This window comes from Ascaphus truei, chromosome 14 (genome assembly GCF_040206685.1).
Source record: "Ascaphus truei isolate aAscTru1 chromosome 14, aAscTru1.hap1, whole genome shotgun sequence".
Taxonomy (NCBI): Eukaryota; Metazoa; Chordata; class Amphibia; order Anura; family Ascaphidae; genus Ascaphus; species Ascaphus truei.
In genome coordinates this window covers 2,510,156-2,523,712 of record NC_134496.1, presented here as the reverse complement: position 1 = coordinate 2,523,712, position 13,557 = coordinate 2,510,156, and the positions used below count along the sequence as shown (strand labels likewise).

Genomic DNA, 13,557 nt, shown 5'->3' with positions numbered 1-13,557 from the left:
TAGCGGCTGTGTCTTTTGGCTTTTCCACCTTGGCTATGGTTTAACTTGAAGCAACTGTGGGTGGTACTGGGATAAATTGCACGTGCGTAACGTGGACCAGAAAGAGACCTCTGCCACTTTAATTGCTGTAATGGTAATAGTAGTAGGGTCTTTTCATCTGGGATGAAAAACGTTCTTGCTTAGGAAATACATGACCATTAACCCGTCTCGAGTAGGTGCACTTTCAACTTTGACATGTGCCTAGAGAGACTCAAAACTATATTAGTTGCATGCAATACTTACTAATTGTTTTACTAAACAGTCATTGTGGTCTTGACTTTGGTACAATTTAAATTCATAAAATGTAATGCCCCATTTATTGCCAAACCAAAAGAAAATGGTTAAAATGATTTTGTATAGAACTTCACATTAATTAGCTGTAATATAATTTTTTGAAAAGTGCCGAGCACACTGCCAACTTTAAAAGACACTCAGCATTATTCTTAAAAAAATAATTTCAGATTTCGTTCATCCCGGGCACTAAGCCATCTAACTTCTGGGCATAGACAGCTATATGATTGTGTGAGCGCCCTGAGAGGAGAGATTTTGGAGCAGACGTTCACACAACCGCGACCGGAAGTGACGTATCGGAACTGAGCGGAAGTGACGTATCGGAGCCAGTCAGGCAGGACCATCCATCCGAGAGGGAGCTCCGTGCTAAGATCCTTACAGTGCCTGTAAACACCAACGATTGGGACCAGAACAACTCACGTAAGAGGGAGCCCCATGAGGGAAAAGGCCTGGAAGACGGCGTTCACCGCCGGAGGGGGAGAGTCCCAGAGAGTGGTGGTCCACACAGAGTCACACCGGAGGAGGCGGGTGAGCCTGAAGTTAACAACTGTCTCTCCTTGATCACAATGATTGTGATACATGCTTAAACCACTTGTTTTTATTGTAAGTGTTCATTTTTAACCCCATAAAGTCGAGTTTCATATTGTACTGGTCTGCACTATGGCTATCTTTTCTTTTGCATACACATTGCTGCTGAGCTGAGAGTTGGAGACTCCATATACCGGGTTGAGAAATCCTTCTAGCAGAGACCATTGTGTGTCAAAACCGCTTGATTTTGACTTACATCTTGTAAGTAGGCAACACATATGAGCCAAGATAGAATATAGAATTCATACACTAATTTCAAAACTGTCTGCACTTAGATTGTTTTTGTCTTTTGTTCTATTTCCCTTTATGCTCCCCCTGGATTACAACTGGAGAGTGATGATTTCCAGTCCCCACCAGCTGGGTCTGAGCAGGGGGTTTGAACTTAAAAATATTGTTTGCACGTTGTTTTATCACGTTACCATTGTCCATTAATCAATTGATTATATTAATATTCACTGTATAACATAAGTGTACACTAATAGAGCTAGCGCCGTTTTCTTCACCTTCACTTAGCATATAAAAATTATAGACACAGATTTAAAAAACCCTTTTTTTTTCATCTCCAAGATTGCAACAAACTTGAGATCTTTTCTGGGCATCCTGCCAAAACCTTGGAACAAGACAGATAATAAAAATTATTAATTACTGGAGTTTTAACATACAGTGCAATACAATTTGAAACAGCTTAAAAATGAAGCTCCTTACACAGCCGGTTCAGAATAAAATGGGACTGGTATTAAAAAATTAAAACTGGATTTTTGTTAAATAGGAAATTATAGGCTTAAGATATACTTTAAATAGTTTATAGTTACTTGTTACACACAAAAGAAACAAAAAAAAATAATACAACAAAAATTACCAAGACAAGGCAATGCAAAACTGTTTGATCCTACCTGCAAACTATATTAATAAAAATGTCCCTTTCTTTTATTATCATATCCTAAACTACAGTTAAACCTAATTTGTCGCTACAGAGCTTCAGTTAACTTTTGTGTCTGGAATGTATCTGTATCTCTGCACATTCTTTATTACTTGAGAAGGGGGGGCTGTCTGGGCTGCTATTCTGATTCTCTCTCTCTCCTTGAGATGGAAATAGAGAAGTTGGAAAAAGATGTCTTCCTGGTTTTAAGAAACATTCGTCGGGCCAGAACGAATAAATCCTTAAAATATACCAGTGACCAGGCTTAATTATATCAAAATATTGTTTCACATTTGCCCATTCTTTGTCCTTCTCTCAATAACCAGTCAAACTCTCCCTTGCCCAGTGTTGATTAGTTTGTGTTGTAGTGGGGGTGTACACCTTTAAAATTAAACTTCAACATAAACAATTATTCTTATTTTTGTAAGACCTTGCAAGTTTTCTGGATGGTAGTTTGTATACATGTAATAAGCCGGCGTAACCATAATTCAACTCTCACACGGGATTCATTCAGGTAAAATTCATGAAACACACAGGGATTACTCAATCAAACAACATTATTATTATTATTTTACCATATTTATCAAATCTAATAAAACATTCTGGGGAAAAACTAATTTTCCTATATTGAATTTACACATAAGGCATGGTTCTCTATCACAGTAGCAATTTCTGACAATGTTTTATGCTTCCAACCAATACACCCAGTCTCTACTTGCGTCTCAATTCCTGCATATAAACCTTTCACAAAAACCGCCACTATAAGTGGTCTTGCGTTCATCTCTACTTCCTCAATACCTCCATATGGCTATATTATTTCCAATAATCTATTGGCAAATTCACATGCTGTTTCTTCCTTATTCACTAGCTGTTATGTCAATTTTTATCCAGTCAGTGGTTAAAATAAATGCAGCAATTATAACACTTTAACAAAAACAAAACCATCTCTGTCACTATTTTTATTCCTTACACAGTGTCAGTATCTGATTCTGATTTGTCCTCGGACTTTTCCCTATCCCGTGAACGGTCCCTGATGGGTTAATTCCTGCCTAGAGTCCGTCTCTTCCCCCTCCGTACCAATCTGCCTGGCCGGCATGTCAATAGGGAGTGGTCTAGGGAGCCTATTGCTTCGGGTTCCCCGTGAAGCCGAAAGGGTTTCTTCAACGGAGACTGCCACAGAGCCGGTGACCTGGGAAAGTTTAAGGGGTTCAGGGGGTTTGAGAACAGGGATACTGGGGTAACTTTGGGCTACCTATGGAGGTGGTAATTATCTCGGTTCCATAGGGGCAGTAGGCAAATATATATATTTTGAGAGTGGTGAAAAATCTATGTTGGCAGCACTTCAAAGGTGCAATTTTGACACACGCTGCAGCACATTTTCTTAACAGTTTTAACACATTTCTTTAGTCTTATACTTTATTTTGTCTGACTTACTTCCAGACAATATTTTACTTTATTATCCATGATTAGCTTATAAAGAAAACTTATCTTAATGCAATATAACCTTATCTAAATATACATGATATAGGGTCCCTATAGACAGCCCAGTATAAAACAGGACTTTATAATTTAACCCCTGTTTTACAGCGGGGACTTTGACATCTGCTTTGTAGACAGGATTCTATACCTGCCTATTATACAGTACAGACAGGACTCTTCTTAACATTGACCACAGACTATTGGTGATTCATTATCTCTATCCAATCCCTAACGTGGAGACACAGTTTAAACCATGCCCCCAGCTAGTTACCCCATGTGCACTGGGACTCTGAGGATCTTATTTCTGTAGCCCCATAATTAAATCAGGGGCGATGACCAGTCTTCCAAATTAAGTATCTGGTAGGATCTGCATTGTTTGTAGGTGTAGACATAACACTTACAAACCACTCAAGTTTGATGATTCTCCGCCCTCAGGTAACAATTAGAGTGGCAGAATCTGTTGATTAGTACTTGGTCTGTTGATTAGTACTTAGGCTCAATCATACGGCTGCCCTTCCTGACCTATTTAGCATAGCAGATGGAGTCTGCATTTTTCAGGGCAGATCCAAAATACCATACTGTAGACGGACGTTCACAGAGGTACACAATTTGGAGACGTTTATAATGTGAAATTATAATAGGCTTTATTGTGCCTTTACTTTTCATCAGGAAATTATCCAAACACAGGGGGGGGGGGGAACAAAGCTTCCATTCACTTGGGAGTATTTCTAGTGAAATCCTTGCAATTAGTTCACATCTCCATTAGTTAAGCTTCTCCCAGCCCAAACACATAACATGAAAATAAGCAGATATAAGCAGTCTCTTAATAAGGAAAGTCTTATCTGTTTAGTTGCTGTAAAGTAAGCTTCTCTGCTCTCCTGGAACCGCACCCGTGCCTGCACAGAAAAATATCAGCATCCAGGTTTAGCAGTCTTATTTGGTGTCTTGCAATCAGCTCTGCTGTGTGGCTGGCAGAGCTCAAGACTGGTCAGCTCCAGAGATCTGGGTTTCTTTTGGTCAGTCTCTCCTGGGACTCAAGAACCTCTGCTCTGTCTCTCCAAAGGTCAGCTCTCAGTCAGAGCTAAAGAGAGTCACTTCCTGTCTCAAAGGCAGGCTTTTTGTAAACAATCTAATCAGGCATGTGGTGTTTAGTAATTAACTACCACACTGCTAGATTAAAGGAACATTACTGAACAGGGATAAGTCCCCTGTTACACATACATATACTCTTTAATATCTACACATATTAATAAGTTCCATTCTGGTGGGCTCAGTGGGTCGAAATTTGCCAGTTTTTAATGCCTACAGTGACTCCACATATTGGCCAAATATCAACTCTCTGTGACCTCCAGAACTGGAGATACAGAAATGCACTTTAAAACATTAAAATACAGGATTATAATGAAACATGGGAACAGGGGAACATACAGTTTCCTGACATGACAAGGTGTAAGCCACATTCTGGACCGCAGTCCAGTTAACCCCTTGCCTCCCTGGTGAGGTCAGGGGGTGGCCATATGGGGTGCAACCCCTTTAATACCGGGCCAACCCCTCTCCCTCTACACCTCCCCTTCTTAATGGGTGACCTGTGGCCCACTGGCCCTAACGGGGAGTGGGGCACTGCTGGCACCCTTAACGACCTCAGTCTCAGAGGGATAGTCCTGATGTGAAAGTCCATCAGCATTGCTGTTTTTACTACCCATTTTGTGCTGAATAGTAAACTCGAATTCTTGTAAGGCCAAGCTCCACCTTAGCAACTTGGCATTCTCCCCTGATGCCCTCTGCAGCCAACTCAGGGGGTTGTGGTCTGTGAGGACCGTGAAAGCCCTTCCATAAACATAGGGCTGGAGTTTTTTGAGTGCCCACACAATGGCCAAGCACGCTTTCTCAATGGTGGCATAGGCCACCTCTCTGGGGAGTAGTTTTCGTCTGAGGTACACCACAGGGTGCTCTCTGCCGTCGTTCCCCCACCTGGCTCAACACAGCCCCAATGCCATAGTCCGAGGCATCAGTCTGTATAAGGAAATGTTTGGTATAGTCCGGGGCAGCCAGTATGGGGGCCCCAGCAAGCGCAGCTTTCAGTGCCTGGAAAGCAGTTTCACAGGCAGGAGTCCAGGTGATAAGCACAGGCAGTTGCTTTTTAGTCAAATCAGTCAGGGGTTTGGCCACGGTGCTGTACTGTAGGACAAACTTCCTATAGTACCCTGCGGTGCCCAAAATGCCATGACCTGTTTCTTGGTTTTTGGAACAGGCCACTGAACTATGGCTTCTACCTTGGCTGGCTCTGGTTTGAGGTGCCCTCCACCCACCCTGTGCCCTAAGTACAAGACCTCTGCCATCCCTACCATACACTTAGTGGGTTTCAAGGTAAGCCCAGCCTCCCTGATCCTATCCAGCACCGCAGCTACAGTACATGTCCTAAGTGGGAGTCCCAGGAATTACTAAAGACAGCAATGTCATCTAAGTAAGCCCTGGCATAGCTCTGCATCCCTTCCAGTAACCTATTGACCAGGCATTGGAAGGTAGCCGGGGCATTCTTCATCCCAAATGGCATCACTCAAAACTCATAGAGGCCACTTGGAGTGATGAATGCTGACTTCTCCCTAGCCTCCAGGGTCAGTGGGATTTGCCAATAGCCTTTGCTCAAATCCATGGTGGTCAGATACTTTGCCCCCGCGAGTTCATCTAGTAACTCATTCATGCGGGGCATGGGGTAGGCATCTGACACCGTCCCAGCGTTGAGCAAGCGGTAGTCCACACAAAACCGGGTGGTCTTGTCCTTCTTAGGAACTAGAACTACCGGGCTTGCCCAAGGACTCTGGGACGGAGTAATTACCCCTAGGGTCAGCATCTCCCCTATCTCCCTTTCCATACTGGTCTTGACCTCTGCTGACACTCCATAAGTGTGCTTATGCAGAGGCTGCAGATCCCCTGTGTGCACTGGATGTTTTGTGAGATGTGTGGTCCCTGGCATGTCAGTGAAGAGGGCCCTAAACTTATCTAGCATGTCCCTGGCTTCTACCTGCTGCCTAGCACTTGTTACGCCGGTGCTGCCCGCAGACCAGACCCGTCCCCTGAGCTGAAGGGGGAAGTGGTAATACACGCACCCGCAGCAAAGGGAGCGTGTCCGGAGTGTGGTATGAAGCGTTGCCAGGCCAGGTGTAGTAAGGTAGACAATACTTGCCGGTACCGGTTGTAGAGATAGAGTGAAGGATGCCTCGCCGAAGTCAGGGAGTGGAGAGCGGAGATAGGTTGTAGTCCAAGCCGTGTTCAAGGGGTTACCAGAGTGAGCGTTGTCCAAGGAATGCCGAGATTGAGAGCCAGAGGGGATAGTCGTACAAGCCGCGTCAAAACCTGTGAAAACACTGAGAGAATCCAGAAGTACTTCCATACAGAGACTATGTCGAGCAAAGACTGAGAGCAGAAAGGAGCTAGATAAAGCAGGAAGGTCCAATTAGGAACGGAGGCGGGACAGGAAGAGCTACAGGGAGACACTGCAGATTGGTGCAGGAATAACAGGCCAGGTGAGTCTTGTTGGTAACCTGAGTATGCCCGTGCGGGGGCGGAGCCTGAGGTCCGTGGGATGGGAAAAAGAGTGTGCAGACTGAGCTCCGTAACTCGTGTACGCGCGTGAACCGAGCCAGTGGATGGTGCAGGTGTGCGCGCAGGAGGGCGTGGACGCGCCCGGCGCTGAGCAGAGGAATCACCGAGGGGAGTGATCCCGCGACGGCGGCAGGGGCGAGGAGCCGTGGAGGCCGGTAAGGCAGGTTTGTTTTGTGTGTCCAGGGACTCCCTGCGGGAAGGGGATGCTTTGTGTGGGGAGCGTGGAGAACGCCGATTCCTTACACTACCCCCGTCTTCAGGAATGGCCTCAGGACGATCCAAGAACGGTTTCTCTGGAAACTTTTTCCTGAAGGACTTAAGAAGGGCCGGGGCATGAATGTCCTTTAAAGTTACCCAGGATCTCTCTTCAGGGCCAAAGCCCTTCCACTGCACCAAGAACTGGAGCTGACCCCTGGATAGGCGAGAATCCAAAAGAGAGTAAACTTCATATTCCTCGTTATTTTGTACAGTAATGGGATCCGGTTTACGAGTCTGATCCGGAAAGAAGTGACTGGAGATAAATGGTTTTAAGAGGGACACATGAAAGACATTGGGAATCTTCATACTGGGTGGTAGTTGGAGCCGGTATGCCACGGGATTGATTTGTTCACAAATAGGGAAGGGACCCAGGCACTTAGGTGCCAGTTTAGGAGATGGTACCTTGAGGTGGATATTCTTAGTGGATAGCCATACCAAATCCCCTGGTTTGTAACTGGGCGCCGAACGACGGCGACGACGATCGGCCTGTAGTTTCGATCTGCGGGAGGAGTTGAGAAGGGTAGACTGAATCCTGGACCATGCGGTTTGGAGGGAAGAAATGCGTTCATCTACGGCTGGTACTCCAGAAGGGGAACGCAGATCCCCCTATAGGGAACAGAGGGCAACACACAGGGAACGACAGGACAAGGAGCAGGGCTATGGGAGAGAGCAAAGATCACCCCGACCACACGCAGGGCATTTTTTAGAACAGGCCCATACAACAAAACCTCCACCCTTAGCCACTCAGAATCGCTTCCTAGTGTTAGAAGACCAGAAGGAAATAGAAACACCAAATACAAAACTCAGAAAAAGACCACACGAGGAAAGCGGGGAGGACGAAGGACACAGAAAAAGAGCAGCGATCTAAATAACATATTCAACCTGAGTAAAAAATAACTTAATATAGATGAATGTAACCTAATAAAAAAGGGGTTAAATTTCGCTCCAGTCGCAAAGGCGAATAGCTTCAATCTGTATATAGACGGACACAAGTATATTAGACAGCTTACACTTAAGAAATTCTTCATCTCAAAAGATGCACAAACCAGGGAGATAGTGAGCAGTAATGCTAATTTGAACATAGAGAGTGATGAGTTCAAACATTCCAACCTCAAAAATAAGTCTAAATTCTATCCTAGTTGGGCGAAAGGCCATAATCTTGAAGTATTCCATCAGAAAATACAGGAGGATTTTGACAGACTGACCTCGAATACGACTAAACTAACAAAAAATAATCTAACACTTAAAGAAAAAATCGCTCTACAAAACTTAGAAAAAGATAAGGGAATCACATTCAAACAAGCAGACAAGGGGGGAGGGGTAGTCATTATGGACACTGTTTACTATAAAGGAGAAGCAGAGAGGATACTGTCTGACGACGTCACCTATGCACGTCTAAAGACGAATCCGCATAAAGAATTCTGTACAGAATTCCTCACTCTGCTAGATAAAGGCAGGACGACAGGAGTCCTAAATGAGAAAGAATATGACTATCTTAATGTCAAGTTCCCAGTTATGCCGATATTCTACTTTCTACCTAAAATACATAAAAACATGGAAGCACCACCAGGGAGACCCATCATCTCTGGGATAGGCTCGCTCACGTCGCGACTATCAGAGTATATAGATGGCTTCCTGCAACCATATGTTGCGGAGATGCGGTCTTACCTTAGAGACACCACGCAAATTCTTAATATATTGGAACAGATAGTCTGGCAAGAAGACTATAAAATGTGCACTTGTGATGTAACTTCATTATACACATCCATAAAGCATGATGATGGAATTAAAGCCATCAATAGGACAATAACAAGCGATAAAACGGTTAAAATAGAACAGCAACGCTTTATTTTAGAAAGTATCAATTTTATTCTTAAACACAACCTTTTTAATTTCGATGGAACCTACTTTTTACAAAAATGTGGTACAGCGATGGGTACGAAATTCGCACCAAGTTATGCCAACTTGTTCATGGACAATTGGGAGACCGACACCATCTGGTCGGACCATGATTATGGTGCGGATCTCGTCCTGTGGCAAAGATACATCGATGATGTGTTCTTCATCTGGAAAGGCAGTAGCGAAAACTTGAATCACTTCTTAAATTACATCAACAATAATGAGAGAAATTTGGCTTTCACGTCGTGTATAGGAATTAACTCAGTAGACTTCTTAGATCTAACAATCTATATAGAAGACAATACACTTAAGACCAAAACTTTCTTCAAAACAGTAGACTGTAACAATTACTTACTCAACACCAGTTGCCACCACAAAAATTGGTTAAAGAACATACCCCCAGGACAGTTTCGCAGAATTAGGAGAAACTGTAGCGATGATAATGTCTATAGGGAGCAATCCAATATACTTAAAAACCGCTTCATTGCTAAAAACTATGATAACGACAAAATGGATATAGCAATAAGAGATGTAGGGAAGCTCAAACGTAGTGAAATCCTTAAAACGAATCCACCAAAGCCCAAAGAGGAGTTCAGCATAGCTTTTTTAACACAGTACAGCCAAGATGCAGGAAGCATACAACAAATTCTGAATAAACACTGGCATCTCCTACAAGGAGACCCCACTCTGAAGGATTATCTTCCAGGGAAGCCGAAAGTCATCTATAAGAGGGCTGACAATATCAAAAGAAGGTTAGCACCAAGCCTTTTTAGGCCAGAAAATAGTGTAACAGGCCATGACCCCAACTGGCTACAAAAAGTAAAAGGTTTCCATAGATGTAATTCTTGCAAAGCATGCAAACAGGGAACCAAAGAAAAAAATCAGTTCATCTCTAAAATAACAGGAGAACAGTTTAAAATCACCAGTTTTATCAACTGTAAATCAGAATTCGTAGTTTACCTTTTAAATTGCCCCTGTGGACTCCAGTATGTAGGACGTACCAGTAGACCACTACGGGTACGCATTCTGGAACACCTAGGGAACATTAGACGCAAATTAATGACACATAGCGTCTCAAAGCATTTTGCACTGCATCACCAAGGAGACCCATCAGGCCTTGAATTTAGGGGCATCGAAGTAGTCCCCCCTCATTGGAGGGGAGGGGACAGACTGACATCTCTATCGCGAAAAGAAACTTTTTGGATATATAAACTGAAAAGCCTGGCACCCGCAGGCCTTAACGTAGATATAGACATTGCAGCCTTTCTTTGAACACACATTGATCTGTTTCCATTTCCCCCTTTTCAAAGTCATTTTTAAAAGTCATTTTTAAAAAAATCATTCCAGAAGCATGTCCAAACACACACTGATTCCTCTCCCATCCCATTTCGTATAGGGGAGTGCGTATCGTATATGAATTCACCTTGAACCTGCCCTCGAGGACCAAAAGTGATGCACATCATCGGGACAACTAATGAACTCACTCTGTATGAAACTGCAAGCAGATTTGAAGTTAGAAACTAGCAACGAATAACCTTGAACATCTTTTAAGTTTCACAGACTTACTATTAGAAATGACAATGTCAATGCAATTTCCACACACAGCCACATGGTGGCACCATGGTTTAAACCATGATAAAGTCTTTATCAAAGTTTTTATCAGACTGCAAATCATCTAAGTGTGAAGTGAAACACGGAGTTACTCCAGCTATCTGAATGAGCACTCCAATATTTGGTTTTTGATCTACTATTTCCTAAGAGCTATGCGATCCATTAAACGATGTCTAGTTAGCTGAACGAGCACTCCAGGGTTCTCCATCCTAAGGATTGAGCCACATTAGGTTTTAACTGTGTATGTATACTTATTCTTGCTCTTCCAAGGAAGGAAAGGTTTTTAGATGTTCCCTGAATCATTTCAAATGTGCCTGCCAAATCATTAGGTTCTAAACCCTTTTTCCCTATTTTTAAAATACCTTTCTAATATACCACTCTTTATAACCTTCCAAATGTGTTTTGTACAAATGTAGGGCATACTGCCCACAGTAAGAAATATGATTTTGCAATGTCAAGGTAGAATGTAATTTTCACGTTTGGCCACATGGTGGCACCATTGTATCACGAATGGCAAGATTCTAACATAGCAAAAAAAAGTTTAAAAGACGGGACTCACGGAGGATTTTAATGGTTCCTAACATTGTGATTATTTTGAAAATACTGTTCCCACCAGATAGTCGCGCAATTGAAAGAAAAACTAAGCCTGTTTGAACACCCATTTTTAATTAGTGCTGGGTAAAGATTATTTTCATTATGCAATTTTTACTATGCAATTTTTATTATGCAATCTCTTCTTACAAAGTTGAAATCCACCATCCGGTTACCATAAATACTAAGGGCTAATAACGGCAACACTTATAAAGACATAAAATAGTCATTTTTACTCCATTTTAATCAGAAACAGGTGATCAACCAATTAACTAAAGGGGGATACCTATATATACAGCACACAATGAGCATCCGGCAGGAACCTGACGAAGCTTATTGCGAAACGCGTAGTTCCCTGCCGGAGCTCATTGAGAGAGGGACCCAGCACACTACAGGACATCCGGTGCAGATCCCCTCTTCCGGTTCCACTGCCGGACGCGCCAGTGGGAGCAAGAACGGAGGAGGAGACCGTGCAGGAGTGTACCGAGCGGCTGAGGCTGGGCCATTTTATCTGACATCAAGTGTGAGTGTAGTCCTTGTGTTTGCTTTATTTCATTTTTATTTAATTGTGTCTTATTTTATTGTATTTCATTGTGTCATAGATTGTTCTATACATTTTATGGTTCACCACATGTTTGCATTTCATATGCTTATGTCTCCACTGTATACCCATTAAAGACCTTTTTTATTGTTGTTAACCCTTGTTGGCATACACTCCTTTTGGTCATCTGGGAAACGGGGAGAGGAGACACTCACACACTACACCCATCGGGGGATAATTCTGCTGAGACAACCCAGACACCATCCATACAGGACATCACCCTCTGAGGACAAGGACTCACATCAGGCCGTGTGAGTTTTATGTATATTGAGACTCCAGCATATGAGTCTGTAATAAATCCACTACAGTCAGCGTTGAGGGAGAGACACCACACAAGCCCGTGTGAGTCACTGAATCCATAATTTTATGTATTCTTTGATTAGTTAAAGTGGAAAACCAATTATCAACCCCTCCAGCATTATCCTCCTCCTTGCTTCCACCCCCTGTCCTTCCCCCTTTCCCCAACCAACCCCCCCCCTCTTCCCCCATCCCCCACATGTGTATCTAATACACTGAGATTTTAATTCTTTTTTATCCATATTTCATTCGGTTCCATCGACATCGGGAGGCCCATGAGGTTTGCTCTGACTATCTTCACACTACAACTGCCACGCTAAGAAGGAGACGGGATTCCCTTCTCCGAAGTCAAGCAGCAACCAGGAAATCATCAAAAAAGGGCCAGTATATATTTTTATATACTCTTTTACACTTCGTACACAATCACATATCTATATTCCAATTTATTTGAATAGCTTAGGCGTTGCAGCACTTTCTCCGCCACAAATCATAGGGAGCGCCCCAGTTCAAACAACCTCCACTCCAGAAGGGATGTTGGGGATGGGAAGACAGGGAGGATGGAACCCATAATTTATAAAGAAGGGCGACTCCCGGGTGGACTCATTTTTGGCAGAATTGACGGCATTCTCTGCCCAAGAGAGGAGTTGAGCCCAATCATCCTGGAAATCGGATATGAAACATCTCAGGTACTTCTCCAGGGATTGATTGATTCTCTCCGTTTGTCCATTGGACTGAGGATGATAGGCGGAAGAGAAAGAAGAAGAGATGCCCAATCTCTTCGTAAAAGCTCTCCAAAATTTGGATACGAACTGAGAACTTCTGTCAGAAACAATGGACGAAGGGATCCCATGAATCCGGAAAATCTGCTCCGTAAAGATATCAGCAAGGGCGGGGGAGGTGGGTAATCCTTTAAGTGGAATGAAATGGGACATCTTCGAGAACCAGTCCACGACCACCAAGATAGTGTTCATTCCTCTGGACCTGGGCAACTCCACGATGAAGTCCATAGAAATGTGGGACCAGGGGCGGTCGGGAACTGGAAGGGGTAACAGAAAACCCTGAGGCTTTTGACGGAGAGTCTTGCTTTGAGCGCACGTGGGACAGACGCGGGTAAACTCCAGAATATCTTGAGACATCCTTGGCCACCAGAAATTCCGACGAATGAGATCAGTAGTCTTCTTAAAACCTGGATGACCTGCAGATTTAGAGGAGTGACCCCAAGACAGGACCTCTGGAACAAATTTGGAAGGTACAACGAGTTTGTTGTCGGGAACGACCAAGTCCTTGGGAATGCGTTACTGGGAGTGCAAAATCTTGTCAACATTCTTGAAAGAAGACGTGGCGAGAATCCTCTCATGCGGAAGGATAGTCTCCAAAGATT

General features: G+C 43.5%; 1 long non-coding RNA gene across 1 annotated transcript; it reads right to left on the bottom strand.

Annotated features, from left to right (window-relative positions):
- Positions 1-9,002: 9,002 nt before the first annotated feature.
- On the bottom strand, positions 9,003-10,368 carry LOC142466245 (uncharacterized). Its single transcript, XR_012788105.1, has 2 exons — positions 10,037-10,368; positions 9,003-9,243 (listed from the first exon to the last, which is right to left on the bottom strand). It is a non-coding gene; the product is annotated as an uncharacterized LOC142466245 (long non-coding RNA).
- Between the last annotated feature and the right edge of the window lie 3,189 nt (positions 10,369-13,557).